Source organism: Geotrypetes seraphini, chromosome 2, assembly GCF_902459505.1.
Source record: "Geotrypetes seraphini chromosome 2, aGeoSer1.1, whole genome shotgun sequence".
Classification (NCBI taxonomy): domain Eukaryota; kingdom Metazoa; phylum Chordata; class Amphibia; order Gymnophiona; family Dermophiidae; genus Geotrypetes; species Geotrypetes seraphini.
In genome coordinates this window covers 477858836-477886167 of record NC_047085.1, presented here as the reverse complement: position 1 = coordinate 477886167, position 27332 = coordinate 477858836, and the positions used below count along the sequence as shown (strand labels likewise).

General features: G+C 41.4%; 1 protein-coding gene across 1 annotated transcript in view; it reads right to left on the bottom strand.

Annotated features, from left to right (window-relative positions):
- Positions 1-27332, bottom strand: part of LOC117354355 (mitogen-activated protein kinase kinase kinase 3-like) — a 276906-nt gene that overhangs the window by 190418 nt on the left and 59156 nt on the right. The window lies entirely within an intron of this gene.

Below are 27332 nucleotides of genomic sequence, written 5' to 3'. Positions count from 1 at the left end.
CTCTGAATTTGGTTACACTTCCCATCTGTTGCCTGTACACCCGGGGACATTCCCAAACCCAGAATCACTTTCACCAGCATAAAAACACGTCAAGTTTTCCAATTCAAACATTTCCTGCTTTTGCTGTATTTGGGAACATCCTCCTCCCCTTTTCTATTTGTGCTAAAGATCTATCACTTCACAAAATAAACACAGAATTTTTACAGCTGTACAATCTGCAATTGGTCAGAAACAAAATCATTAATATGTGATCATCCATAGTTTCTTCCTCTAATCTGTCTGCTCCAAGGGTTGACTACAATCGTTCTATTGTTCATCCCTTCCCCCAAACACACCATAGATGCTAGAAATCAGAATCCCAGGATCATTTTAAGCCTTAATCAGTTTGTCATCTCTTCCCTAAACACAGTGACAGGTTGATTTCTGGTGCCTGACAGGTTTGATTGGCTCTGCTCTTGCGCAGACCTTTTCTCTCAAAAGACAGCCCTCATGAGGTCAGGAGACACTCAGACTCTGGTGTTCTGAAGCCACATCCTGTAATTCTGAAGTGAACTCAAAATGCTCAAGAGAAACAAAGGCCTTGCTATTTTTGGGATACTGGAATCATTATCTGGGAACACCGTCTGGGCCTGTTACAATATTAGTTTCAGTACTGTCAAGTAAAAATTTGTGACCAATACTTTAAAATTCTTTGTGAGGTCCATAGACGGGAACTCGGCTCTGGAAAGATAATCACCAGTGTATGTATGAATTCATCCAGTGAAACTCGCATACAACTTGTTAAAAAATGTCAACAACAGGCCACAGTTACTGGGACGGGGTGCAAGCGTGTTACTCTGGATAATGGCACTTTGTTGTTTGTTAATCCAGTCCACATTTTTCATGATCTCAACAGAGGGAAGTGGAATAGCCCCATTCTGAGACTGAAGCAATAGCCATAACCTAACCAGAAAGCTAGGCCTCTTCCAAGTTTACAGCTGACCAGATTACATAAGAGACTGAAGGATTGTACCAAAGTGCTTGGCTCAAGGCTCCAGGGAAAACCTGAGAGATTCATTCCCCTGTAGAGTGGAATTTGTAAGGTGTGCTCAATCCTGATCCAAACAGCATTAGAATATAGGAACATAAGAGAATATAGGTGCAGTCTGGTTAGACATTCTTCATATGTGATGTCTTTAAGTCTTGAGATTATCCTAGTGGCCATTCTCTGGATCGACTCCATTCTGTTCACATCTTTTTGATAATATGGCCTCCAAAACTGGACAGACCTATGGTCCATCAAGCTCAGTATCCAGTTTCCAACAGTGGCCAACCCAGGTCACAAGTACCTGGCAAGATCTCAAGGAAAATAAAATATTTTATGCTGCTTATCCTAGGAATAAGCAATGGATTTCCCCAAGCCAACTCGATGGCCTATGGGACTTCTCTTTTAGGAAATTACCCAAATCTTTTTCAAATCCTGCTAAGTTAATCACTTTTACTACATTCTCCAGCAACAAATTCCAGAGTTTAATTATCTGTTGAATGAAGAAATATTTTCTTTGGTTTGTTTACTTAGTAGTTTCATCCTAGTACTTTTGGAAAAAGAGTAAACAATTCATTTCGATTCGTTCCACTCGGCATTTTATAGATTCTCCACAAATTGCTGCACCCAATAATCCCTCTATAACTACAGTCAAAAGTACACTCTAAAAATTCACCATGAAGAACAAGTATCATACAGTAGGCTGAATATGCTACCGTGTTTTGAGAAGTTTTGCATTAGGGAGAAATAAAATGAGTTATTTAACGTTCTTTAAGCTATGTATAGGTTATAGTAGTGTATAGGTTATAGACTTAGTAGATAAAGACGAGGTTGTTCACCCTCTCCAAGTTAGGGAGAACGAGAAGGCACTCTCTAAAGTTAAAAGGGGATAGATTCCGTATGAACGTAAGGAAGTTCTTCTTCAGCCAGAGAGTGGTAGAAAACTGGAATGCTCTCCTGGAGTCTGTCGTAGGGGAAAACACCCTCCAGGGATTCAAGACAAGGTTGGACAAGTTCCTGCTGAATCAGAACGAACGCAGGTAGGGCTGGTCTCAGGTAGGGCACTGGTCTTTGACCTGGGGACCGCCGCGTGAGCGGACTGCTGGGCGCAATGGACCACTGGTCTGACCCAGCAGCGGCTGTTCTTATGGTGAAACTAAAGTAGATAGAATAGAATTGCTAATCAATGTGATGGATATTTCCTGTTTTTTGAGTGCAAATTAACTCAAAACACGGCTCAGTAGTTGACAAACATGCATTTCATCATCCACCTTCTGCAGTCGCTCTTCCCCCCCCCTTTGATTTAATTTCTGTCAACTGAAAATCCAAGTTCGCAAAGATAAGAAGATCCAAATGGTAACAAAGCTTTGATTGCTTTGTTGCTCAAGTTAGGAAAATTACTGCATTAAAAAATAAATACAAAATTACTTGCCATTAGTTTTCAAGGACCAATCAGGTCAAAGAATGATACTTGTTTGAGCGTTTGTATCCTTTACACATAGACGCTCATAACATTGACAGACTCTCGCGTACGTGATGTACATCTAGTGTATACTTATGAAGGGAATTTTTAAAAATTAAAGTAAAATTCAGGAATCTTTCACAGCACAACCCAAAATCTCTTCGGGGCACACCACTGTGCTGTAGAACACAGTTTGAGAGACGCTGATATAATCCCAAGTGAATGCTAAGTCATCTGAGTAAATGGTTGAGTTGGTTCTATTCATAAATGCCCAGTGGTCTGCCTAGGACCTTTTGCCAGGTAAGTTCACCCATTCAAATTTTATTCACCACTCAAATAACTTAACAAAAAATGTTATGATATGGAGTAGTACTCTCCGCCTACTCCTTTGTCTTACCTGGCCGGCAAAACTTTCTGGGAAGAACACTGATGCCAGAGGTGAGGGGGCAGCCTGCATCTCCACGTTTCTCTGTTGTGTTGCAATTGCTAGGCTTGGTCGTCACAAACCCAGCTTTCTTAATCAGACTATTTTCCTTTCCATAGAGTGGGGGGGGCGCAACAGCCACTCTCTGTATAGTTTACTGAGCTATAGTCAAGTGGAAATTTATTTGCAAGTCTAACCGCAAAAACTTTCATCAGGTTTCCAGGAAGCCTGCCAGACAATGCTAAAAAAGCGTTTGAATTTAAAGAGCAGCTCAAAAAAGAAATATTATCATAAATGTTTTCAAAAATTCAAGGGCAATCTTCATGCGGCGATATAAGTCAGAGCGGGACAATTAGAGATGCTTCCTTCCCTTCAGGGATCCAGCAAGCAAATGCAGGCATTTCAGCCTTCAGAGAAAACCTCTGTTTGTGGAACTGGCTCGCATCGGGTTTAGTTTAGAACAGCAGGGCCAAGGAATTCAGAATTCTGATAGGGCAACTTTAGCAGCTAACCTCATACCACAGCAACAAAGCAGTTTTATGTAGTGTAGAATAGTTTACTCAGGTTTTATTAAAAAAAAAAAAAAAAAAAGATGACTGGTTTTGATTTAAAAAAAAAAACAAACCAACAGTTTTTAGATGTAAAATGCAGTTTAGTTATGCAAATAAAGGCAGCTGGGTATGGCGAGAAGTAATGTAAGGTCATTGTGTATGGTGCAATTCAATTAGTAAAAAGAGACTTCTAAGACTGATTGACTTAAAATAATATTATCCTTACAATAAAACATTCATAATCATTTGAACAAACGAACATGATTTGAACAAACGAACATAAAAACAAATACCACATCATTTACATCACCCATATTCAAGTTTATTAATAAAATTTGATAAATCGCCTATTAGAATCACTAAGCGATGTACAAATCAAAAATATAGTAAGATAAAGGAAGGTACACATTTAACAATATTCTTGTGTCGTAAACAAACGTGAGAATGGGAAGGAAAGGATAAAAGTTACAATTTTCAATTGGGGTAGAAGAAGGGAAAAAACAAAAAGAAAAGGGAAGTAAGCCACAGCATTCTTAGGAATCTAACTCTACATTTAAATATTGAAAGCGTCTTTAAATAAATAGGATTTTAAAAGTTTTTTAAATGTTAAAACATCTTTTTCGTTACGAATGTATTGTGGAAGGGCATTCTACCATAGGGGACAGAAATCTCACAGTTCATAGTTCTTCTTTAAAACTTTTTTTTTTTTTGTCCAGGCATTTAATTGAAAACAATTTACTAAACCTCAAAGCATTATCACATAAATGTAAACTCCCAGGCCTATCCACCTCTCTCCCTTTCCCTCTACTCTGTACCCCCTTACTTACATCGATACCTGTTCCCACAATCCCACTTTGTAACTATCCACTACTGTATACTGTCTGGAACTGAAAAGGTACGACAGGATATAATTAAAGCTATTATTATTATTATATCATTCCACATAACTGGGCCAGCCACTGAAAAAGGAGGATTTTGCTGTATCACCATAACGTACCTCTTCAACATTCAACTTGCAATGTACGTCCTGGCTTGTATATGTGTAAGATTTCATTATCTGGGAAATTCACATATCTCCCCTGATGTACTAGGTTTATCTTATATTTTATGCAAATTGGACTGGAAGCCAATGAAGCTTTTTCAGTATAGGTAAGATATGGTCAAAACATGACACACCCGTCAACATTCAAGAAGCAGAATTCTGTTTAGCCTGCAAGGCACCCGCATGAGTAGTCGCAATGCCTAAATATAAGGCATTGTAACAATCCAGTTTTGACAACACCATACTCTATAGTACTTCCCGAAAATCCCATCCTGTAAGCTCTACCCTCAGCTGACCTAACATTCTCAGTGCAAAATACACCATCTGAACTACCCTCGACACCTGCGCACTCATGGTCAGTTTCGCATCAACTATAACCCCCAACAGTGCTTCTCTTTTAATTGTGATTAGATGATCTTTTACATGCAAAATCTGTCTTTGCTACATTCAACATAGGCCCATTCATACTCATTCATCTACTAATCTTACTCATATAGGCATTCATTTCCGAAACCTACTTCCTTTATGTGGAAAAAGAACTGAACATCATCAGCATACATAACAAAAAAAAAAACAACCCTTCCCATCTCTTCTAGCAATTTCTCCATCAGGGCCAAGTAAATATTTAAACAATGCCACTGATAATGAAGACCCTAGAGCAGACATGGGCAACTCCGGTCCTCGAGGGCCGGAATCCAATCGGGTTTTCAGGATTTCCTCATTGAATATGTATGAGATCTATTTGCATGCACTGCTTTCAATGCATATTCATTGGGGAAATCCAATTGGATTCTGGCCCTCGAGGACCAGAGTTGCCCATGTCTGCCCTAGGGGCACCTCCCTTGTGACAGGTACCCTAAGTAAAATATCTCCCCTACTACGCACACATATTGATCTCTCCATCAAATCTATTCTAAACCATTTCATCATGGACCCTGCAACACTCAATTTCCTTAATTTAGCTAAAGTAAAGACTAATCCAATGAATCAAAAGTGAATGATATGTCTGAAGACACAAGGCCAAAACACTTGCTCTGATCTACCCCTATTCAAAGTACATCCACAGTAGATATCAAAATCATTTCCACACTCTGGGCTTCCCTAAACCCAAACTCATTGTTATCTAAACAATCAATCATTTGCCTCTACAAACTCCTCGAATTGTGGTAAAACTACCTTTTCTATTCTATTGCCCTTGCTAAAAATGGTAATACTGAAATTGATCTAAAATTACTGAATATACTCGAATATAAACTGAGGTAACCATCCCCCCCCCAAAAGGAGGAAAAAAAGTTGACTCAAATATAAACCAGGTGGGGGGAAAAAGGTGTTTAATATTCAAGTGCTGTGCCATGCCTTGCCCTGCCAGGCTCTGCACTCTGTTCCCCTCCCTCACTGCTCTGCCAGGCTCTGCATCTAGCCCCCTTCCCTCCCTGACAGGTTCTGTACTCTGTCCACCCTCCCTTCCAATGACTTGCAGGACTCCACTGGGCCTACGGTGAGACTTGGTGGTCCAGCAGTGGCTGGAAAAGGAGGGACCCCTCCTGTCCCAGCCAATTCTAAGAATATTACCTCCCTCCAGTCTCCCCCATGTATCTTTAGTATCCCTCTTGGTCCAGGTGTGAATCACCACAGGAAAGACCTTCCTTTGCTCCTGCCCATGCAGAGCTGCTAGCTGATTGGCTGTTGCAAATTCTCAGAGTCCCGCTGGACCATCAGATCTCACAGTGGCCTGGTAGAGGCCTACAACAGGTTTGGGAGGGGGGTGGAACCCAAATATAAACAGAGACCCCCATTTTGGGGCTCTTTTTTTTTACTTAAAAATCTGTTTTAAATTAAAGTGTATATATGGTACACATCTGATCACTATCCATTCCTTCTTTGGACTTGTATATTTATTTGTTATTAGTAGAGGCATAAAAAGTGCATACATTAATGGACCAAAACACAGTGACATGATAACTCTGACAGCCATAGGGTGAAGGGAAAACGCCAGAAGCAGTGACCATTACAAAATACACATTCAAGGTATAAAGACTGCTCTGCAATAAATGCACAGGACTCAGAGCTTGCCCTATCACTGGGCACACATGGACCTGCTTTTTGTCCATCCTCTGATAGGTAAATGAGGTTATTATACCAGGGATACTCAAATGTTTCACTTGGAGGTCCAAAAACTTTGGCTGTCTAAAATCTGGGGTCCACAAATTATCGCATGTACATTGAAGGGCATTTTCGATAGGGTATCTTAAGTCTGAGTTTGGACGTTTTAGGAAAGATGTCCAGAAATTCAATAGAGAATGTCCATTCTGAAAACAGCAAGATGTCTGTCTTTTTAGAATGACCTATCCAAAGATCCTGTCAACTTCTCCCAGAGAAATGGTGAAAAGATATTTTATGGAAATTTTGGAAATGCCTGAAAATTCCTTACCTCCTCTTACAAGAGTGTATTACTTACCTGCTAAGCCCCAATTCAAAGAAGAAAACATGGAGGAACCCCGGGAGAGGTCATTGGACATTTCAGCAATATTGGAACAATCAGATAGAGAGTTGGCGGTTCCAGCTACTCTCTTGTTGTCTGTGGCTTTGGCTCCAGACAAGGATTGGATATTAAAACTTTTCTTTAAAAATAGGTCTAAAGACTTCCTGGGGCAACATATTCAGATTTTCCCTGATGTCTCCAGAGAGACTCAAAAAAGAAGGAAAGAATTTTTAATTTTAAAACCTGGAGTGACTCAAATAGGGGGTAGTTTTTTCTTGAGATATCCATGTAAATGTGTAGTTAGATATTTATCATTGAAATATATATTTACAGAGCCATCTCAATTGATTAGTTTTCTCTCAATGAAACGTCTTGAAAAAGGAATAACAACGTAATAACGCCTATGAGAAATTAGTTCCCCGCACTTTAGTTAGACAAGGATTTTTCTTGCTTAATTAATTTGAAGTATATAAGTTCTGCTCTTAATAATGGATCCAATAATATTGAGGACTAGTGTGAGAACAGCTAGATTGGTATTTCCTTGTAGCAAATATTAATTTTGGAATTATAGTTTAATATGTAGTTTGATCTCACTTTTCTGTACAAGATGTATATGCTTGGTAATATTGTAAAATGTTATAAATAAAATATTAAAAAAAAAAAAGAATGACCTATGTTTTTGGCTATACTCAAATATAAAAACATCCACATGAAAAACGCATAAAAGCAAGTCTTTCAGCAGCTAGCATTCTTAGCAAACTGTCAGACAGCTGAGCATTCCTCAGCATAGCAGAAGGATTATTGCAGAGAATGTCATATTAAAAGTCCCAGATACAGATGACACTTTAACTTGCTTCTATTGTATGGTGAACCCTCCAAAATACACCCAAAACTTACTGTACCCACCTGTATGTGCTACTTGTTTAGTAAGGGCCTCAACGCCCTGATCAAGCAATTTGACATGAGCTCTGCCTTTGACTTGGTGGACCATGGGAAACTATTACAATGCCTGGATGCAATTGGAATCAGAGGAGAGGTATTAAACTGGTTTCGAGGTTTCCTTATATCATGCATCTACCAAGTCCGTTTTAATTACGATCTCTCCGATACATGGAGCAATCCATCTGGCGAGCCACAGGGCTCACCATTATCCCCTTTGCTCTTCAATGTTTACATTTCCTCATTGGGTGCGCAATTGTCCCAGCTGGGGATAAAACTATTTAGCTACACTGATGACTTCACGATAATTATCCCATTCACTACCTCTGTCTCAGAAGTCACCCCCAAAGCAACATAAGTACTAAATCGGATGGAGCAATGGATGACTGAATTCAGACTAAAGCTAAATTCAGAGAAAACAAAATTTTTTATAGCATCGCCACGCCCACTTGACACTAAAAGATCATTGTGCATCAATAACCTTAGTTATCCCATTCAACCCACTATGAAGATATTGGGAGTAACACTGGACCAGAGCCTGACCATGAAAGACCAGGTAGACTCCCTGATTAGAAAGATCTTTCTCACCCTCTGGAAGCTTCGGTCCATCAGAGCTTACTTCGACGTCTCATCATTTAGAATTCTGGTACAATCCCTCATAATGAGTCAACTCGATTATTGTAACATCGTCTACTTGGCACTCTCCCAGAAGAACATGCGGCGATTTCAACTGGTACAAAATGCAGCGGTCAGGCTACTTTGTGGACTGAAGAAGTTTGATCATGTGACACCTTCCTATCGACTTCTACACTGGCTGCCGATGGAGGCACGTTGAAATTCAAGTTTGATTGTTTTTGCTTCAAGGTACTTTACGGCTTAGCCCCTAAATATATAACAGACCTTTTCTCCTTCACAACCAACAGATTTAGGAAAACCTCACATCCAAACTTTGTTTCTCCACCGGTTAGAGGTTGTAAATTTAAAAGTCATCACCAACATCTCTTCTCGCATCAAGCAGCATTATGGGGTAAAGATCTAGAACAACTGCTCGTGCCTACTACTTAGAGGGAATTCAGGAAGCGCCTAAAAACACATTTGTTCCTGAAATACTTAGGTAACCAACCTATACAACCTTAGTCCTCAACAAATGATCTCTAGTACTGTTAATCACTAATTTTGAACTTTGTTTATTCCACTCAACCTGTAACCTCTTTAATCATTGTAAACCGCATAGAACTTCACGGTCCTGCGGTATATAAACTGTTATTGTTGTTATTATTATTATACACCACAATAATAGCCCTTATGCCTGCAGGTGTCATCTTAATGTAGGTAACAGTAGATTTTGGAGAGCTCACCATACAATAGAAGCAAGATAAGGCAAACCTTAGTAAATTGGAAGACTGGGTGTCCAAGTGGCAGATGAAACTTAATGTGGACAAATGCAAAGTGATGCACATTGGGAAGAATAATCTGTATCGCAGTTACCAGATGCTAGGATCCACCTTGGGGGTTAGCGCCCAAGAAAAGGAGCTGGGTGTCATCGTAGACAACATGATGAAACCTTCCTCCCAATGTGTGGTGGGGGCCAAAAAAGCAAACGAGATGCTAGGAATTATTTAAAAAAGGGATGGTTAACAAGACTAAGAATGTTATAATGCCCCTGTATCGCTCCATGGTGCGACATCATCTAGAGCAGTGGTTCCCAACCCTGTCCTGGAGGAACACCAGGCCAATTGGGTTTTCAGGCTAGCCCTAATGAATATGCATGAAGCAAATTTGCATGCCTATCACTTCCATCGTATGCAAATCTCTCTCATGCATATTCATTAGGGCTAGCCTGAAAACCCGACTGGCCTGGTGTTCCTCCAGGACAGGGTTGGGAATCACTGATCTAGAGTATTGCGTTCAATTCTTATCTCAAAGATATAGCGGAACTAGAAAAGGTTCAAAGAAGAGCGACCAAGATGATAAAGGGGATGGAACTCCTCTCGTATTCATTCAGTTTTCTATACTGTTCTCCCAGGGGAGCTCAGAACAATTTACACGAATTTATTCAGGTACTCGAGCATGTTTCCTTGCCTGTTCTGTTGGGCTCACAATCTATCTAAAGTACCTGGGGCAATGGGGGGATTAAGTGACTTGCCCAGGGTCAAAAGGAGCAGCGTGGGTTTGAACCCACAATCTCAGGGTGCTGAGGCTGTAGCACTAATCACTGTGCCACTCTAGAAATTTTAATGTAGTAAAAGTGAGCCAAGTATAGGACAATCAAGCCATTGTGATATCACTGATGAGGTTAGTTCTCAGGCATTGGTGGAATGAGGCATTATGACATCACAATACCAGCTCTGGTTATCAGAGGCTGAAACTTTCCACACTATTTATGCAATTTTCTATACTGTTCTCCCAGGGGAGCTCAGAATGGTTTACATGAATTTATTTAGGCACTCAAGCATTTTTCCCTGTCTGTCCCGGTGGGCTCACAATCTAGCTAAAGTACCTGGGGGGGGATTAAGTGACTTGCCCAGGGTCACAAGGAGTAGCATAGGTTTGAACCCACAACCTCAGGGTGCTGAGACTGTAGCTTTAACCACTGTGCCATACTGCGCCACACTCTTCCCCAGACCTAGCATATGTCTTTAATCCTATGAACAATTTGCCCTTTACTTTTCATTACTCTACTGCTCGTTGAAAAGGACTTTTTATCTGAAACCCAGTAAGGTCTCCTGTTTTATCTTTTGCTAATATTCTGTATCCAGCCACCACCTTGGGTGAATCTCTTCATAAAGGCGGTTAATAAATCCCGATGGAAAAAAAAATTAAAATAAACCCGCTCTATTACTGTACAGCAAAGTTCACAAATGGCAGGAGAACCCTTAATAGCCTGTGGGTTTTGATATGAGAGTGAGGAATATTACTGTACAGTTTGGCCAATGACCCTACAAAATTAGCTACTTGCCTCTGGGGTGACCCTCAGCCCTGACTGAGAGACTATTTGTTCCTTTTACAAAGTCGCAGTAGAAGGTCATGCCGCACCAGCCTCACTACCATAGCTTTGTAAAAGGGGCTCTATGTGACAAGAAAAACAACTTGGTGTATAACAGGGGTCTCAAAGTCCCTCCTTGAGGGCCGCAATCCAGTCGGGTTTTCAGAATTTCCCCAATGAATATGCATGAGATCTATGTGCATGCACTGCTTTCAATGCATATTCATTGGGGAAATCCTGAAAACCCGACTGGATTGCGGCCCTCGAGGGATTTTGACACCCCTGGTGTATAACCACTGGAAAAATACCACTTCCCCTAGGGCAAGGGTAGGCAATTCCGGTCCCTGAGAGCCGGAGCCAGGTCAGGTTTTCAGGATATCCAGGTCAGGTTTTCAGGATATCCACCATGAATAAGTATGAGATGGATTTGCATGCACTGCCTCCTTGAGATGCAAATCTATCTCATGCATATTTATTGTGGATATCCTGAAAACCTGACCTGGCTCTGGCTCTCAGGGACCGGAATTGCCTACCCCTGCCCTAGTGTTTTCAACCCTAACCCAAGCCCTTCTCTCATCTTCTACTGTTTTTTGTGCCTTTTTTGTGCTGTTGCCTGCTTAGTGACAAAAATATACAGATTTCATTCAACTAGAAAATGTACCTACCAGTAATACCTGTGGCACAAGAACACTGATGAATACTAACTTCTGGTAGCCTCAAAGAACTCTTATAGCTAGAAAATACAATTTAAAATTTCCTTAGAGCAGTGATTGTTAATCTTTTTTGAGCCACGGACCCCTTTAAGAATCTGATGAAAGCTATGGATCCCCTTCCCCAGAAATATTCACATAAACACAACTTTGCGTGCAATGAACATAATGTATTTTATTTATTGAGATTTGATTGTCTCATACATATGACATACACAAAGTATTATTAAACTTTTTTTAATGCATAAAGTAATGGCAACTCATAATTATGAAATATAATCCTCCTTGTACAAATTAAAACAGATCTTCTACGTTTTCTACTACCGTTACTAGTACACCTATTTTCTTATTATCTGCAAGAAAAATTAACAGAACCAGGCTGTATAGCGAATATAAATGTTAATTTTTATCTGACCCTCACGGACCCCCTGAAACCCATCCATGGACCCCAGGTTAAGAATCCCTGACCCAGATCTACATTTATACAATTATTCTCTTTCTTTGTCAAATATAAGACAGAATGAAATTGTGTCTTTTATCATTTACCCTGTATTGCTCATTTCAATTTTTTTTTTTTTTTTTTAATATGTATAGTGATTTTTTTTTGATTTTTTTTTCTTAACCTCGGTTCTTACAAGTCTGCCAGTTTAAGGGAGCTCTTATTTTTCAGTGGGAAGAAAATTAGTGTGTGTTTTTTTTAGTTTCACTTTAAGTTCTGCATCAATATCCAATTTGCCAAAAGTCCAAACTGTTAAAAGGAAGAATTTCCCACCTGCTGCAAGCATCATAACGAGATCACAGATATCGTGGTGCAATAATGGCTTTTCGCACTTCAGCAGTGGCACCCCACCGGGTCATAATGGGCTCATTTGTCCAGTTTAAGTATTCTTACTCAACCGGATAAGCGACAAAGGTAAGCGTTTCCTAGATATTCACAAGCTAGAACAATACAGAATTCTTCCAACAACTAACTCCAAAGTAGTACTATAACTGGGACTCATTGCAAGCTCAACTTTTCGGTTCATAGACAGTAACGTGGAAGACAAAGGCGCGTGCCGACAACTGAGCGCAAGACGGAGGCATGCGCCGAAGAAAAAGACTGTTTTTAGGGGCTGCGACGGGGGGTTTTGTTGGGGAGCCCCCCCCCCACTTTACTTAATACATATCGCGGCGGCGTTGTGGGGGGTTTGGGGGGTTGTACCCCCCACATTTTAGTGAAAATGTAACTTTTTCCCTAAAAACAGGGAAAAAGTTAAGTTTTCAGTAAAATGTGGGGGGTTACAACCCCCCAAACCCCGCACAACACCCCCCCACAACGCGGCGCGATCTGTATTAAGTAAAGTGGGGGGTTCCCCCCACACCCCCCGTCATAGCCCCTAAAAACAGTCTTTTTCTTCGGCACGCGTCTCCGCGCTGTGCTCAGTTGTCTGCTCGCGCCTTTGTCCCGGCGCGCTTTTGACCCGACACCCAACTTTTCACCTCCTCGCTGAATATTACTTTGAGACTTGGATCAGTTTGTTGCTTACAGTATATCTAAAACACACCTTGTCATATCAAAATTTACGGCCTCTTTTACAAAGCCGCGGCAGCGCTGTGCTAACGGCCCCGAAGCCCATAGAGATTTAAAGGGCTTCGGCGCTGTTGCCGCACGGCTTTGTAAAAGAGGCCATTAATGTCAAATGGCCTATTAAAATTGATAAAAGGCTTGACCTGGCGTTGAAATAGCAGATGAAATTTAATGTAGACAAATGCAAAGTGATGCACACTGGGAAGAATAACCCCAAATCATAGTTACCCGATGCTAGGGTCCACCTTGAGGGTTAGCGCCCACTGTGCTTTCTCAGCTAGATTATTGTAACTCAGTTTATCTGGGCATTAAGCAGAGCAGTCTAAAACGACTTCAGTTAAATGAAGAATACTGCAGCTAAGCTCATTTTTTGGGAAAATAAAAAGTATGATCATGTTTCCCCTTTGTTGATAAAGCTTCACTGGCTCCCAGTTCGCTTTAGGATCCAGTTAAAATGAGCATGCCTAATCTTCAAGCTTCTCTATGGAATATTTGCTCCTCTTGTCCCCTTATGTTGTAATACCTGGGTGTCATTGTAGATAAAACGATGAAACCTTCCGTCCAATGTGTGGCGGTGGCCAAAAAAGCAAACAAGATGCTAGGAATTATTTTAGAAAGGGATGGTTAATATGACTAAGAATGTTATAATACCTCTGGTTGCCTTATCTCAAGAAAAAGATATAGCGGAACTAGAAAAGGCTCAAAGAAGAGTGACGAAGATGATAAAGGGGATGGAACTCCTCTCGTATGAGGAAAGACTAAAACGGTTAGGGCTCTTCAGCTTGGAAAAGAGACGGCTGAGGGGGGAGATATGATTGAAGTCTACAAAATCCTGAGTGGAATAGAACGGGTACAAGTGGATCAGTTTTTCACTCTGTCAAAAATTATAAACACTCAAAGTTACAGGGAAATACTTATAAAACCAACAGGAGGACATATTTTTTCACTCGGAGAATAGTTAAGCTCTGGAACGTTTTGCCAGAGGTTGTGGTAAAAGCAGTTAACCTAGCTGGTTTTAAGAAAGGTTTGGACAATTTCCTGGAGGAAAAGGCCATAGTCTGTTATTGAGAGACATGTTGGAAGCCACTGCTTGCCCTGGATCGGTAGCATGGAATGTTGTTACATAGTAACATAGTAGATGACGGCAGATAAAGACCCGAATGGTCCATCCAGTCTGCCCAACCTGATTCAATTTAAATTTTTTTTTTTTTTTCTTCTTAGCTATTTCTGGGCGAGAATCCAAAGCTTTTCCCGGTACTGTGCTTGGGTTCCAACTGCCGAAATCTCTGTTAAGACTTACTCCAGCCCATCTACACCCTCCCAGCCATTGAAGCCCTCCCCTGCCCATCCTCCTCCAAACGGCCATGCACAGACACAGACCGTACAAGTCTGCCCAGTAACTGGCCTAGTTCAATCTTTAATATTATTTTCTGATTCTAAATCTTCTGTGTTCATCCCACGCTTCTTTGAACTCAGTCACAGTTTTACTCTCCACCACCTCTCTCGGGAGCGCATTCCAGGCATCCACCACCCTCTCCGTAAAGTAGAATTTCCTAACATTGCCCCTGAATCTACCACCCCTCAACCTCAAATTATGTCCTCTGGTTTTACCATTTTCCTTTCTCTGGAAAAGATTTTGTTCTAGGTTAATACCCTTTAAGTATTTGAACGTCTGAATCATATCTCCCCTGTCTCTCCTTTCCTCTAGGGCAGGGGTGCCCAACGCGTCGATCGCGATCGACCAGTAGCTCAGGAAGGCAACTCGAGTCGATCGCACTCGTGTTGCCGTCCTGATCTACGGGCCGATCAGCCTTCCTCTCCAGTGTTCTCCCTAGGGCCTTTTAGCTGGGCGGTCCGCCCAGCTGTCATCTGCAGCTGCTGAACATTAAAAAAAAAACCCCAAAAAACGGCTTGGAGATTTCAGCCCCTAGCGAACTTATGCTCCGGGCTCTAACGTGTGCGTGCAGGCTTCTCTTCTCTTCCCTCCGAAACCGGAAGTTATGCCCGGGGAGGGGGGGGAGAAGGGAAGCCTGCACGCACATGTTGAGAGCCCTGAAGCAAGCGTTCGCTACGGGCTAAGGCGGGAGACATGTTAGTGAAGCATTTCCTCTTCTTGCTGCCGGGTCCTGCCTACTTTCTGTTTCCGCGAAGGCAGGACCCGGCAGCATTTCCCCCAACAGTTCCTCGCGATGCTGGTCGGCCGAAGCAGGGAGAGGTTGGGGCGGCGTCGGCTTTTGGGCGTGTTATTGGCGTCGGCTTTCGGGCCTGTTATTGGTGGCGGTTTGGGTCCTGGTCCCCGATGGCAGTTTGGGTCCCCGATGGCAGTGGCAGTGTCTTGGGGGAGGGCAGGGAGAAAGAAAGAAAGAAAAAGGGCAGGCAGGGAGACAGAAGGAAAAAAGAGAAACAGAAAAAAAGGAAAGGGAGGCAGAGAGAAAGAAAGGGCAGGGGAGAGGAAGGAAAAGTTGGGGGAGGGAATGAGGTGTGGAGGAGAGGAAGCATACAGGCTGAAAGAAGGGAAGAAAGACTGGATGCACAGTCAGAAGAAGAAAGTGCAACCAGAGACTCATGAAATCACCAGACAAGGTAGGAAAAATGATTTTATTTTAAATTTAGTGATCGAAATGTGTCTCAATTTATATCTGCTGTCTATATTTTACACTAAGGTCCCCTTTTACTAAACCGCAATAGAATTTTTTAGCGCAGGGAGCCTATGAGCGTCGAGAGCAGCGCTGGGCATTCAGCGCAGCTCCCTGCGCTCTAAAAACTGCTATCGTGGTTTAGTAAAAAGGGAGGGGGGTATATTTGTCTATTTTTGTATGGTTGTTACTGAGGTGATAGTGCATAGAGTCATCTGCTTTGACCTCTTTGAAAAACCCTGGAATAGGAATGATAATTAACATTTTCTATGCGTACAGTGTGCGTTGTGTTTTTTTAAAATTTTATTGTTGGTAGATCATTTTGACTTGGTCATTTTAAAAGTAGCTCGCAAGCCCAAAAAGTGTGGGCACCCCTGCTCTAGGGTATACATATTCAGGGCTTCCAGTCTCTCCTCATACGTCTTCTGGCGCAAGCCTCCTATCATTTTCGTCGCCCTCCTCTGGACAGCCTCAAGTCTTCTTACGTCTTTCGCCAGATACGGTCTCCAAAACTGAACACAATACTCCAAGTGGGGCCTCACCAATGACCTGTACAGGGGCATCAACACCTTCTTCCTTCTACTGACTACGCCTCTCTTTATACAGCCCAGAATCCTTCTGGCAGCAGCCACTGCCTTGTCACACTGTTTTTTCGCCTTTAGATCTTCGGACACTATCACCGTCCGTGCATATCAGCTTCTCTCCTCCCAGCATATACGGTTCCTTCCTATTATTAATCCCCAAATGCATTACTCTGCATTTCTTTGCATTGAATTTTAGTTGCCAGGCATTAGACCATTCCTCTAACAAGTACTAATGACCTGGATTGGCCACCATTGGTCTGACCCAGTAAGGCTATTCTTATGTTTTGTTTTGGGTTTTTTAAAAATATCTTTATCTTTATTGAATTTTCATAATAAACACAAGATAACCTTGCTTAATAAAAACAGCTGTAAAAAAAATACAAAGTTAAATCAATTCTCAAGGAAAACAAATTAAACCTTCTTAGACCACAATCTGTCCTTAGAGAGTTCTAGAAAATGTGACAAGAGACAATAATAATAGTAACCTAATATATAATCAAGAATAGGCTTAGCAGACGGTTCCCTATATAACATTAATTAACACTAGCAGTAGACAACTTCTTCATATCAAGAAATGCGCACAAGTGTTCAGGGGAAAAAAAACCCCAACATATTTAACTGCAATTTACTTAACTAAACATTTACAAGGGTAGGCTAATAAAATAGTTGCACCCAGTGTCACTGTCTCAGTTCTCATTTTCAAAAAAAAGTTTGCGCCTCTCTTGTGTTTGTCATGCGACCTCTGGATACATCCAAACCCTTTTCCCCAGAAATGGTAATTGAGAATTTCGGAAGTTTAAACTCAAAAGTGAATTAGCGTCTTGCTCAAACACAAAAGAAACTAATTATTCTTATGTTTTTATCTGTCAATTTTAACATAGTAAATGACAACAGATACAAGACCTGCACAATACATCCAGCCTACACAACAAGGCAGCCAGAGCTGCATACCTTTCATGCAGGACAGTTGGGATTCAGGATGGGTTTTAGTACAGACAGTGATATTGGCCTTGGCCGATGAGATACATTTACTGTTTAGACAGGAAGGGATGTGGATTGTTGGAATCGTAGGATATTTCTATGGTGTTTGACATCTTGGCACATGTAGGATGTGGAGGATAGAGGGATGGCATGGAAGTAATTCCAGTCCCTTTTTTTTTTTTTTTTTTTTTCCGCTGGAACGCAGCTTTTAGTTTTTGGGCCAGGACGATTTCTCTGATTGTGCGTTTGCAGACTGGGCTCCCTCCCTTTGCCAAGGTTGTTTAATCTGTATTTTAAACCATTGGCTGATGCGATTTGTACTTTTGGATTTAAGCCAATTTTTTAATGTTGATGTTCATTTTTTGGGCTTTTTTTGTTCCTCAGATAGCTACAGTAGATCTTTTGAGATCTTCTATCAGGAATGTTCGCTTGCTGTGAATGAGTGATTGGTGATGAATTCAGACAAAGTCATACTCAGACCACAGGAGATTGCCGGCAATCTCCCTTGGTCTGCAGTGATACCAGAAATTCAATGCCAGCACCATATCCAGTGACTAGTATTGCATTTCCGGTCTATTTTTGGCCGGCTGAGATAGAGCCTGCTATTCTAATGTTTAGCAGCTAGCTGGCTAAATCTCAACTGTCAAAGATATACCATCCCTTTAGGTAGTTGTCTTTGGCTGTCAAACCTAGCCAGCAGGCCGCTGAATATTGGCAGTGACTGGTTATGTTGTGGGACATGGCCATCACCAGCCAATCCGGAGATCGGGATATTCAGCGTGAGATAGCTATCCCTCACTGAATATCAGCAGATAGATGTCTATGTACTATTTAGATGGCCGGGAGCCATTTCTGGCCATCTAAATAGTGCTAAATATTGGGCCCAATGTGTCTAAATGTGATTAAAAGACAGACATTCTATTGGTCGGATTTTCTAGTCTGCAACAAATTTAGGCCCCTTTTTATCAAGCTGTGTTAGGGTTCTTTATCGCCAGCCGCCGTGGTAAAAGCTCCGACGCTCATAGAATTCCTAATAGCGTTGACGCTTTAAATAGACGACATTTTCAGTGCTATAGCTTTCAGCATTTTGTTAAATACTTTGCATTTTCTTTTGTTTCGCCATTTTTGTAGTCTTGGATCCAAAGATGAGGACTTGAGCATAAATAGTTAAATCTTGTTAACTTTATGAGTTATAATTTCAATGTATTTAGGGCTCCTTTTATCACGCCACGCACGCTAAACCACAGGATGCGCCAGCCGCTACTGCCTTCTCTTGAGCAGGTGGTAGTTTTTGGCCAGCGCGGGGATTAACGCATGATGAAAAGTCACGCGCGTTAACCCCGCTAGCGCGGCTTGATAAAAGGAGCCCTTAATGTATCTTACTATTATTGCTTTCTGTACAAGTGTAATACTTGAATTTTAAATTGAAAATCGATAAAGATTTAATTTAAAAAAAACAGTGTTGAAGCTTTTACAGCCACGGCCAGCGATGATAAAAAAGATCCATAATGCAGTTTTTCCCCTGAACACTTGTGCGCATTTCTTGATATGAAGAAGTTGTCTACTGCTAGTGTTAATTAATGTTATATAGGGAACCGTCTGCTAAGCCTATTCTTGATTATATATTAGGTTACTATTATTATTGTCTCTTGTCACATTTTCTAGAACTCTCTAAGGACAGATTGTGGTCTAAGAAGGTTTAATTTGTTTTCCTTGAGAATTGATTTAACTTTGTATTTTTTTTACAGCTGTTTTTCTTAAGCAAGGTTATCTTGTGTTTATTATGAAAATTCAATAAAGATAAAGATATTTTTAAAAAACCCAAAACAAAACATAAGAATAGCCTTACTGGGTCAGACCAATGGTGGCCAATCCAGGTCATTAGTACTTGGCAAAAATCCAAAATAGTAACAACATTCCATGCTACCGATCCAGGGCAAGCAGTGGCTTCCAACATGTCTCTCAATAACAGACTATGGCCTTTTCCTCCAGGAAATTGTCCAAACCTTTCTTAAAACCAGCTAGGTTAACTGCTTTTACCACAACCTCTGGCAAAACGTTCCAGAGCTTAACTATTTTCCGAGTGAAAAAATATGTCCTCCTGTTGGTTTTATAAGTATTTCCCTGTAACTTTGAGTGTTTATAATTTTTGACAGAGTGAAAAACTTTTTTTTGATTTTGTGTTTCTCTTGTGAGCTGCGGATAGTGGAGAAAGTAAGGTCTTTGGGAGTCTTTTTGGAGTCTTGTGCTTATTTTGGAATCTTATGAGGATGATGTAGTTTGAGCAGCATGGGTGAAGCTGCAAAGAACAACGGACCTACTGTACCTTGCTGTTTTATCTTCTTCAGGATTTCCATACTTGGACCAAGAAACTGCTTCGACTCATTTGGACTATTGTAATGCTCTTTATGTGCATCTTCCTAAATATATTATTGTGTAAATTACAACATATTCAGAATATGGCGTCCTGTCTGATTACTTTTTGGAATCATTTTACTACATTGCTGTATGCCTTACCCAGCTGCCAACTGAGTTACGTGTCTGCTTCAAACTGTGCTGTTTGGATTTTAGCTCTGTCATACTTTATGATCCAGTACTTCTAATAATTTGGCATTGCCCTCTACTAGGGCGTCCTGTGTGTTACAGATGGGGGCTCCTATTTTTCAGGTGCTTTGCCAGGGCTCTGGAATAGGCTTCCTAAGGAGTTAAGTATTTAGGGATTACACTGTATGTTGAATATGACTGAAGATTTGGTGATTTGCTTATTTTTTTTCTGGGGGTAGGAATTTTGAAACGGGAAGAGGGGGAAGGTAGGTTTTTTTTCTTTTCTTAATATGCATTGCATTTTGACTCAATTTTATAGATTATTATTCTCTACTGTACATTCTTCAGCTGAAATCTGTGGGCTATAAGGCATTACATTAAATTGGCTACAGCATAGTCTCATTTATTATCAATGCATAATATGGAGGGGCATTTTCAATATGACGCCTATATCCGATTTGGGGCATTTTGGGAAAAACCATTTGCTACATTTTTGAACTCAGTATGTCTATCTTTCAGGACCATTTTTGAGAGAAAAAAAACAACAACCCCCAAAACTATCCATGGCAAAAATGCACAAAAATCACACCATTAAGATGTATGGAGGACCAGCATTCTTAGTAGTCTGGTCACACAGACATCCTAGCAGGGCAGTGAAGCACCCTAGGGGGCGCTGCAGTGGAATTCACATATAAGGTCCCATGTACACACCTCACCATCTTTCCCTTACATTGCAGGGGGAGCCCTCCGAAACCTACTGTACACCACAACAATATCCCTTATGCCTGCATGTGTCAACTATACGTAAGGAGAGTGGGATTTTGGAGGGCCTACAAGTTCCGCCACAAGAGTAGTAGTCAAGAGTGGAATATGGATCTGGGTCCCCTTCTCTATAGTCCAGTGCACCAGTCATTAGGCTACTGCTCTAAGAAAACTGGCCATAATATCTAAAGCTGTAATACAGGCTGATGTATATACGGTTTCTTTTACATCCTTTGGGAGGGAGGGAGGGGGGTTCATGCCTTAATTCCTCCAGTGGTCATCTGGTCAGTTTGTGATCCATTTTAGTACTTATTCATTTTTTAAATGAAACACATCTAGCCTCAAACATCTAATTTTTGTCCTGGATGTTTTCTACAATGTTCTATTATTGAATTAATGAATTATTATTGAATCATAAGATCACCCTAGTCCCATCCAAACACCTACAATGTGCCCCCTTTTTTATTTAGACGCATTGCATCTGCATACGAACTGCATAGAAAAACATCTAAAAAAGAATTCAAAAAAGCAAATTTGGACTTCTTTTGCAAAAATTTTTTAAAGTCCATTTGCCCCTTTATACCACTTTTAGACATATTTTCTGTTTTAAAAATGGACCTCTGAGGTACTTTCAGAATAGACCTAGGCTCAGTGGAGGGTATAGGGGCCTAGTCCACCCTTCAAAGCAATTTTGGAACTCTTTTTCTGGAATGCCCATCAGAGCTGTCATATTAACCTTGATGCTCTTAATGTCATCAAAATGTTTTGCTTTCAATATTTCCTTTATTTTCGGGTAAAGAAAAGCCATTGGGGGGCCAGATCAGGTGAGTAGGGAGGATTTTCCAATACAGTTATTTGTTTTCTGGCTAAAATCTCCCTCACAGACAGTGCTATGTGAGATGGTGCATTGTCAAGATGCAGGAGCCATGAGTCGTTGGCAAAGAGTTCAGGTCGTTTTCATCTAACTTTTTCACGCAGCATTTTCAGCATTTCCAAATAGTAAGCTTGGTTAACTGTTTGTCCAGTTGGTACAAATCCATAATGAGCAATCTCTCCAATATCAAAAAAGGTTATCAACATTGTTTCAACTCTTGATTTGGACTGACGGAACTATTTTGGTCATGGAGAATTGGCTGAATTCTATTGTGCACATTGATGCTGTATTGGTACACCCATGTTTCATCACCAGTGATAACAAGGCCCAAAAACATTGTCTTGCCTCTCCAAAAGGTCTTGGCAAACTTCAACTCTCCTTTACTTTTGTTCATCGGTGAGTGCCTTTGGGACCATTTTTGCACATACCTTTCTCATGCCAAGATATTCAGTTAAGATTTTCCTAACACTGTTTCTTTATAGTCTGCTATGCTTCAGTCAGCCAACTATTTTGATGCACAATTCAACACATTTTTGCATTGTTTTCATCAGCTCTGCTCGTTACTGGTCGCCCTGACCTTTCTTCATCAGTGATGCTTTCTCTCCCCTCAGAAAAATGTTTAATTCATTTGTACACTGCCGTTTTCTTCATGGCATTATCCCCATAAACTTAGACTAACATGCCCCTAATTTCACTTCCACTCTTGCCAAGTTTAACAAGAAATTTAATGTTTGTTCATTGCTCTAATTCAAGCTCCGACATCCTTGCAACCTCACACAAAAGCATGCAACAATAATGAACGCCACTCAACAAGACACCACCACACGTTGACATGAACGCAGCTTTGAGGCAGTGATATACTGAGGTTATGAAACCTTACCAAATTGTTTGTACAGTGCTGCCAACGTAATCACACGGAGGCAAGTTCACAAACTTAATTGTCAGACCTCATATGTATGTACATGTGTGTGTGTATATATGTATAGTAATTGTTTAATTTTCTGCCTTTCTTGTGTGCTCCGTGAAGATTAAGAGTTGCTCCAATGAACAGAATATGAATTTGTAATATTTTAAAAAAATGGAAATAGGTGAAGAGGAAGGTGACGATCCAGGAATGGTTGTTTTACAAAGATCATCCCAAGACTAAAACATATGAGAGGGTTCATTTGTCAACCACAGGAAAACACTGAAAGGGAGCAATGTTCATGGAAGGAAAACTAGGAAGAAACCATTGCTTGCTAAAAAGAATAATGCAGTCACCTCAATTTTGTCAAAGAGCATCTGGATTACCCACAAGACTTTTTTGGAGTCATGTTTTCTCCACATACGAGTCAAAAATTGAATTTTTGTGTCACAGTGACATACTTATTGTTTGGTAATAACCAAAAATACTGCTTTCCAAACTAAAAGTCTCAAATCAACTGTCAAGCATGGTGGTGGAGGGGGGGCTTTTTGCTGTATCTGGACTTGGAAGGGTTGCCATCACTGATGAAACCATGAATTCTCTTTTATATCAGAAAACTCTAGAGAATCCAGGCCATAAGCTGAAGCTGAGCCAAAAGTGATTCATGCAGTAAGATAATGACTCTAATTATTCAAATAAATCTACTACAGACTGGCTAAAGGGAAGTTTCAATCTAATCCCTACTGAAATGTGGCAAGACCTTAAATGAAGTGCAAGGAAGCCCTCAAATGTCAGAGCTAAAGCAGTTCTACATAGACCAACAGATTGGTGGGTTGAAGTTAGGGCCCAAAGTGGTGAACTGGATTAGAAATTGGTTGACGGACAGACGCCAGAGGGTAGTGGTAAATGGAATTCGCTCAGAGGATGTCAGGTGAGTAGTGGAGTGCCTCAAGGCTCGGTGCTGGAACCAATTCTGTTCAATATGTTTGTGAGCGACATTGCTGATGGGCTACAAGGTAAGGTTTACATTTTTGCAGGTAAGGTTTACCTTTTTGCAAATGATACCAAGATTTGTAACAGAGTGGACACCCTGGAGAGAATGGAAAACAAGAAAAAGGATCTGCAGAAGTTAGAAGAATGGTCTAGCATCTGGCAACTGAAATTCAATGTGAAGAAATGCAGAGTGATGCATTTGGGGGGTAGAAATCCAAGGGAACCGTTTGTGGTGAGAGGCTGATAAGCACAGATGGAGAGAGGGACCTGGGGTGATAGAAACAAAGTCATCTAAACAGTGTGATAAGGTGGTGGCTGTAGCCAGAAGGATGCTAGGCTGTATAGAAAGAGGAGTAACCAGCAGAAGAAAGGAGGTCATGATGCCCCTATATAGGTCATTGGTGAGACTGCACTTGGGAGTATTGTGTTCAGTTTTGGAGGCCGTATCTGGCGAAGGATTAAAAAAAAAAAAAGACATGAAGCGGTCCAGAAGGCGGCAACGAAAATGGTAAGAGGTTTGAACCAAAAAGTATAAGAAGAGACTGGAAGACCTAAATATGTACTGTATACTCTGGAGGAGAGGAGGAACAGGGGAAATATGATACAGACCTTTAAATACTTGAAAGGCATTAATATAAAACCAAATCTTTTCCAGAGAAGAAGAAATGATAAAACTAGAGGGTATAATTTGATGTTACGGGGAGGAAGACTTAAGAGCAATGTTAGGAAATTCTTCTTCACAGAGAGGGTGGTAGATACCTGGAAAGTCCTCCTGAGGGAAGTGATGGAGAGGAAAATGGTGATAGAATTCAAAAAAGCGTGGGATAAAAATAGAGGATTTCCAATTAGAAAATGAAGGATGTAAATTAAAGAACTAAGGCTGCTATTGGACAGACCTACACATACATGGTGTTTCAGTGTAGGATGAACGGGGGTGGGCATCAATAGGAAGTCCAGTAACTTGGAACATGAGGATGTTACTGGCCAGACTTTAAGGTAGATATCCTACAAACAGGATGGCTGGATAGGCTGGAGTGAGCTTGGATGGCAACTTCAGCATTTGGAACCTAGGACAATACCAGACTTTACAGTCTATGGTCCAGAAATATCAAAGAAGAGCAAGATAATCTAATCATGTATTTTTTAATGGATATAATTTATGTGCAGACTGGATGGATTGTTCATGTCTTTATCTGCCGTCATGTACTATGCTACTATGTAATTCCTCCAGGGTGATAGTGCGTGGGAAACCGAAATATATGTAAAAAAAATTTTATATACCGCGCACACCCGTATACCGTGCATGCTGCCCCGACTCTCCCGTAGCCGCCCGACTCTCCTTTCGCCCGCCCCGATTCTCCTCTCCCCCTTGAAGTCCTGCCCCCCCCGACGTCCGATTCACCCCCCCCGCAGGACCGCTTGCACCCCCACCCCGAAGGACCACTCGCACGCACTCGCACCCGCACCCCCACCCTGAAGGACCGCTCGCACGCACTCCCACCCACACCCGCACCCCCACCCTGAAGGACCGCTCGCACGCACTCCCACCCGCACCCCCACCCTGAAGGACCGCTCACACCCTCACAGCCTCCCGACCCTCCCCCTTCATCATGTAGAAGCTCCTACCGGTGTCCTGCTGCTTCTTCTTGGCAGTCCCGGCCCTTCTGTGAGCCCTGCGTCTGCGCTGCTTCCTCTTCCGGCGGTCCCGCCCTTTCTCTGACGTCCTTCGGGGTGGGGGGTGCGAGCGGTCCTGCGGGGGGGTGAATCGGACGTCGGGGGGGTGCGAGCAGTCCTGCGGGGGGGGGGGTGAATCGGACAGCGGGGGGGGGGGGGAATTATGTAAAAAAAAAGTTGTAAAATGCGCTCACGCGTATAATGCGCAAGGTTATGCGCGGTTTGTAAAAATCGTGTATAACGCACGCATTATATGCGTGAAAATATGGTACTCAGTTCAGGAAGGTTTGGGCTCTTTTAGATGCTTACTGTTTGTTAACTGAGTGTTTATTTTTTTGAATCTTTAATTTCACTGGACTTCTATTCTAATTGTATTGGGGGTTTTTTGGAGTGTTATAAGGGGAGGGGTATATTCTCTCTTGTTTACGCCCGCCCTTATCCAGGGCAAGTTACATGTTAATGTAACATTTATTGTACAAAACACATCAAGGCTAACACTATAACTACATAAAAATAAAATCAGATTGCATAAAACATACTAACCAATACTATCCTACATCAAAATGTAAAAATACATAAAGCACACAAGATGCCTCGATGAAAAACACCTTTATGCCAAATGAGACAAACTAGGCCATCGAAAACCTCCATGACCAGCTCTCGGCTCTCAACGGTCATCACTCCTACCCCTTCAGCCAAACTCATACCATATATTTCATCTTACAGAACAGATGTCTTTTCAATAATTTCTTGAAGTTCTGTAAATTTTACTGTTGGCGAATATCTTGGAAGGTTATTCCACTCCCTGGAATACTGTGTTTTAAACTAATAAAAATATTTAAACATCATTTCAAGAGGTATGGCTAACTGCATCACACTGTCTGCCATTCAGTAAAGACATAGTTAAGAGCTTTTTTCTCTGCATTAACTAAAGAGCAAACTGTTGGGAACATGGCAACAGATTTTGACAGGCACAGCTAGAGCTAGATCTCATTCACCCACACTCCTGAAGAAAATGGTTAGCTTTATGGCCTGATGAACATAGAGGGCCGTTCCAAAATCACCAAAATAGCCATTTTAGGTTTTCCAGTTCATGTTGCCTAGCATTCTGGGATGTACAGTTTGGCATTCTGTTTGGAAAATGGAGAAAACAGCCCACAGTAAAAACATCCCTCTACTTCCTGCCCTCACAGAAACCCAAAAAATTGTTTTTTTGGATGCAAGAGAATAAGAATATTTAAAGAGGGTGGATACATAAACATGTACAAACAGAAACACTGAGGGTCAATTTGTTTCCCACTACGTAAAGAAAACATTAGTCTATGCAGTTTCTGGCCTCTCAGAGGACTGATGAACTCTGGAAATCCCCAACTCGCTAGTTAAGGTAGCCAAGCCCACAGCTTAAGCCAAAATAATGAGCTCATCCCTTCCTAGTAAACTCTAATGGAGTGTGTCATTAATCAGGCTCTAGCAAGTTGTGCCATCTACGCTCGATGTGTTGCAAGGACAGCTACATACATCTGAGACACAATAAAAGGCCCCAGACAGCAAAACTTACTCAAGCTCACAGCTGCAGACTCGGGTCCCCATCTTCCCTATCTGTGGGTTTTCCACGTGTCAAACAGCTGTCTATGAGTGGCCCCGTCGCTTCCAAGAACTCATGACGTGAAAACCCTGGCCATGGACAAGCCTCAGTTACCCAATTCCAGGAGGAAGACTTTTCGGTCAGTCCTGGTTTTTAACAAATATCCCAAGGCAATGTGGATTTGCAGGACCCGATTCTGCCCTATTGAAATTCGTGCAGCAGGAGGAGATGGGCAGCAATCTAGGTCCGAACTAAAAAAACCTCTCTCCTGGAAGTGGGTAACTTAGAAGATCTACGTGAAGAGCATCTCCGAGAGCTAAGAACAAACAGCCCCCTGAGTAGGCCTAGCCAGAAGCTACTAAAACACACTGAGGGATCACGAAGCAACTGAAAGCATGCATGAAATGTAATCAGCAGGATCAGTTACACTGGCCTGCAATCATGGGGCTACCGCTAATCCAAATAATTACAGCACAAATATTGTTAGAGCTGTTCTACAAGCAGCCTCAGTACAAGAATATTTTAATACTAACAAATGGCAAAGGCCTGCAATGAAATCAGAGTGACAGCTGGATTTCCCAGCCTTGAGAAATAGTTGAGCTTTAACA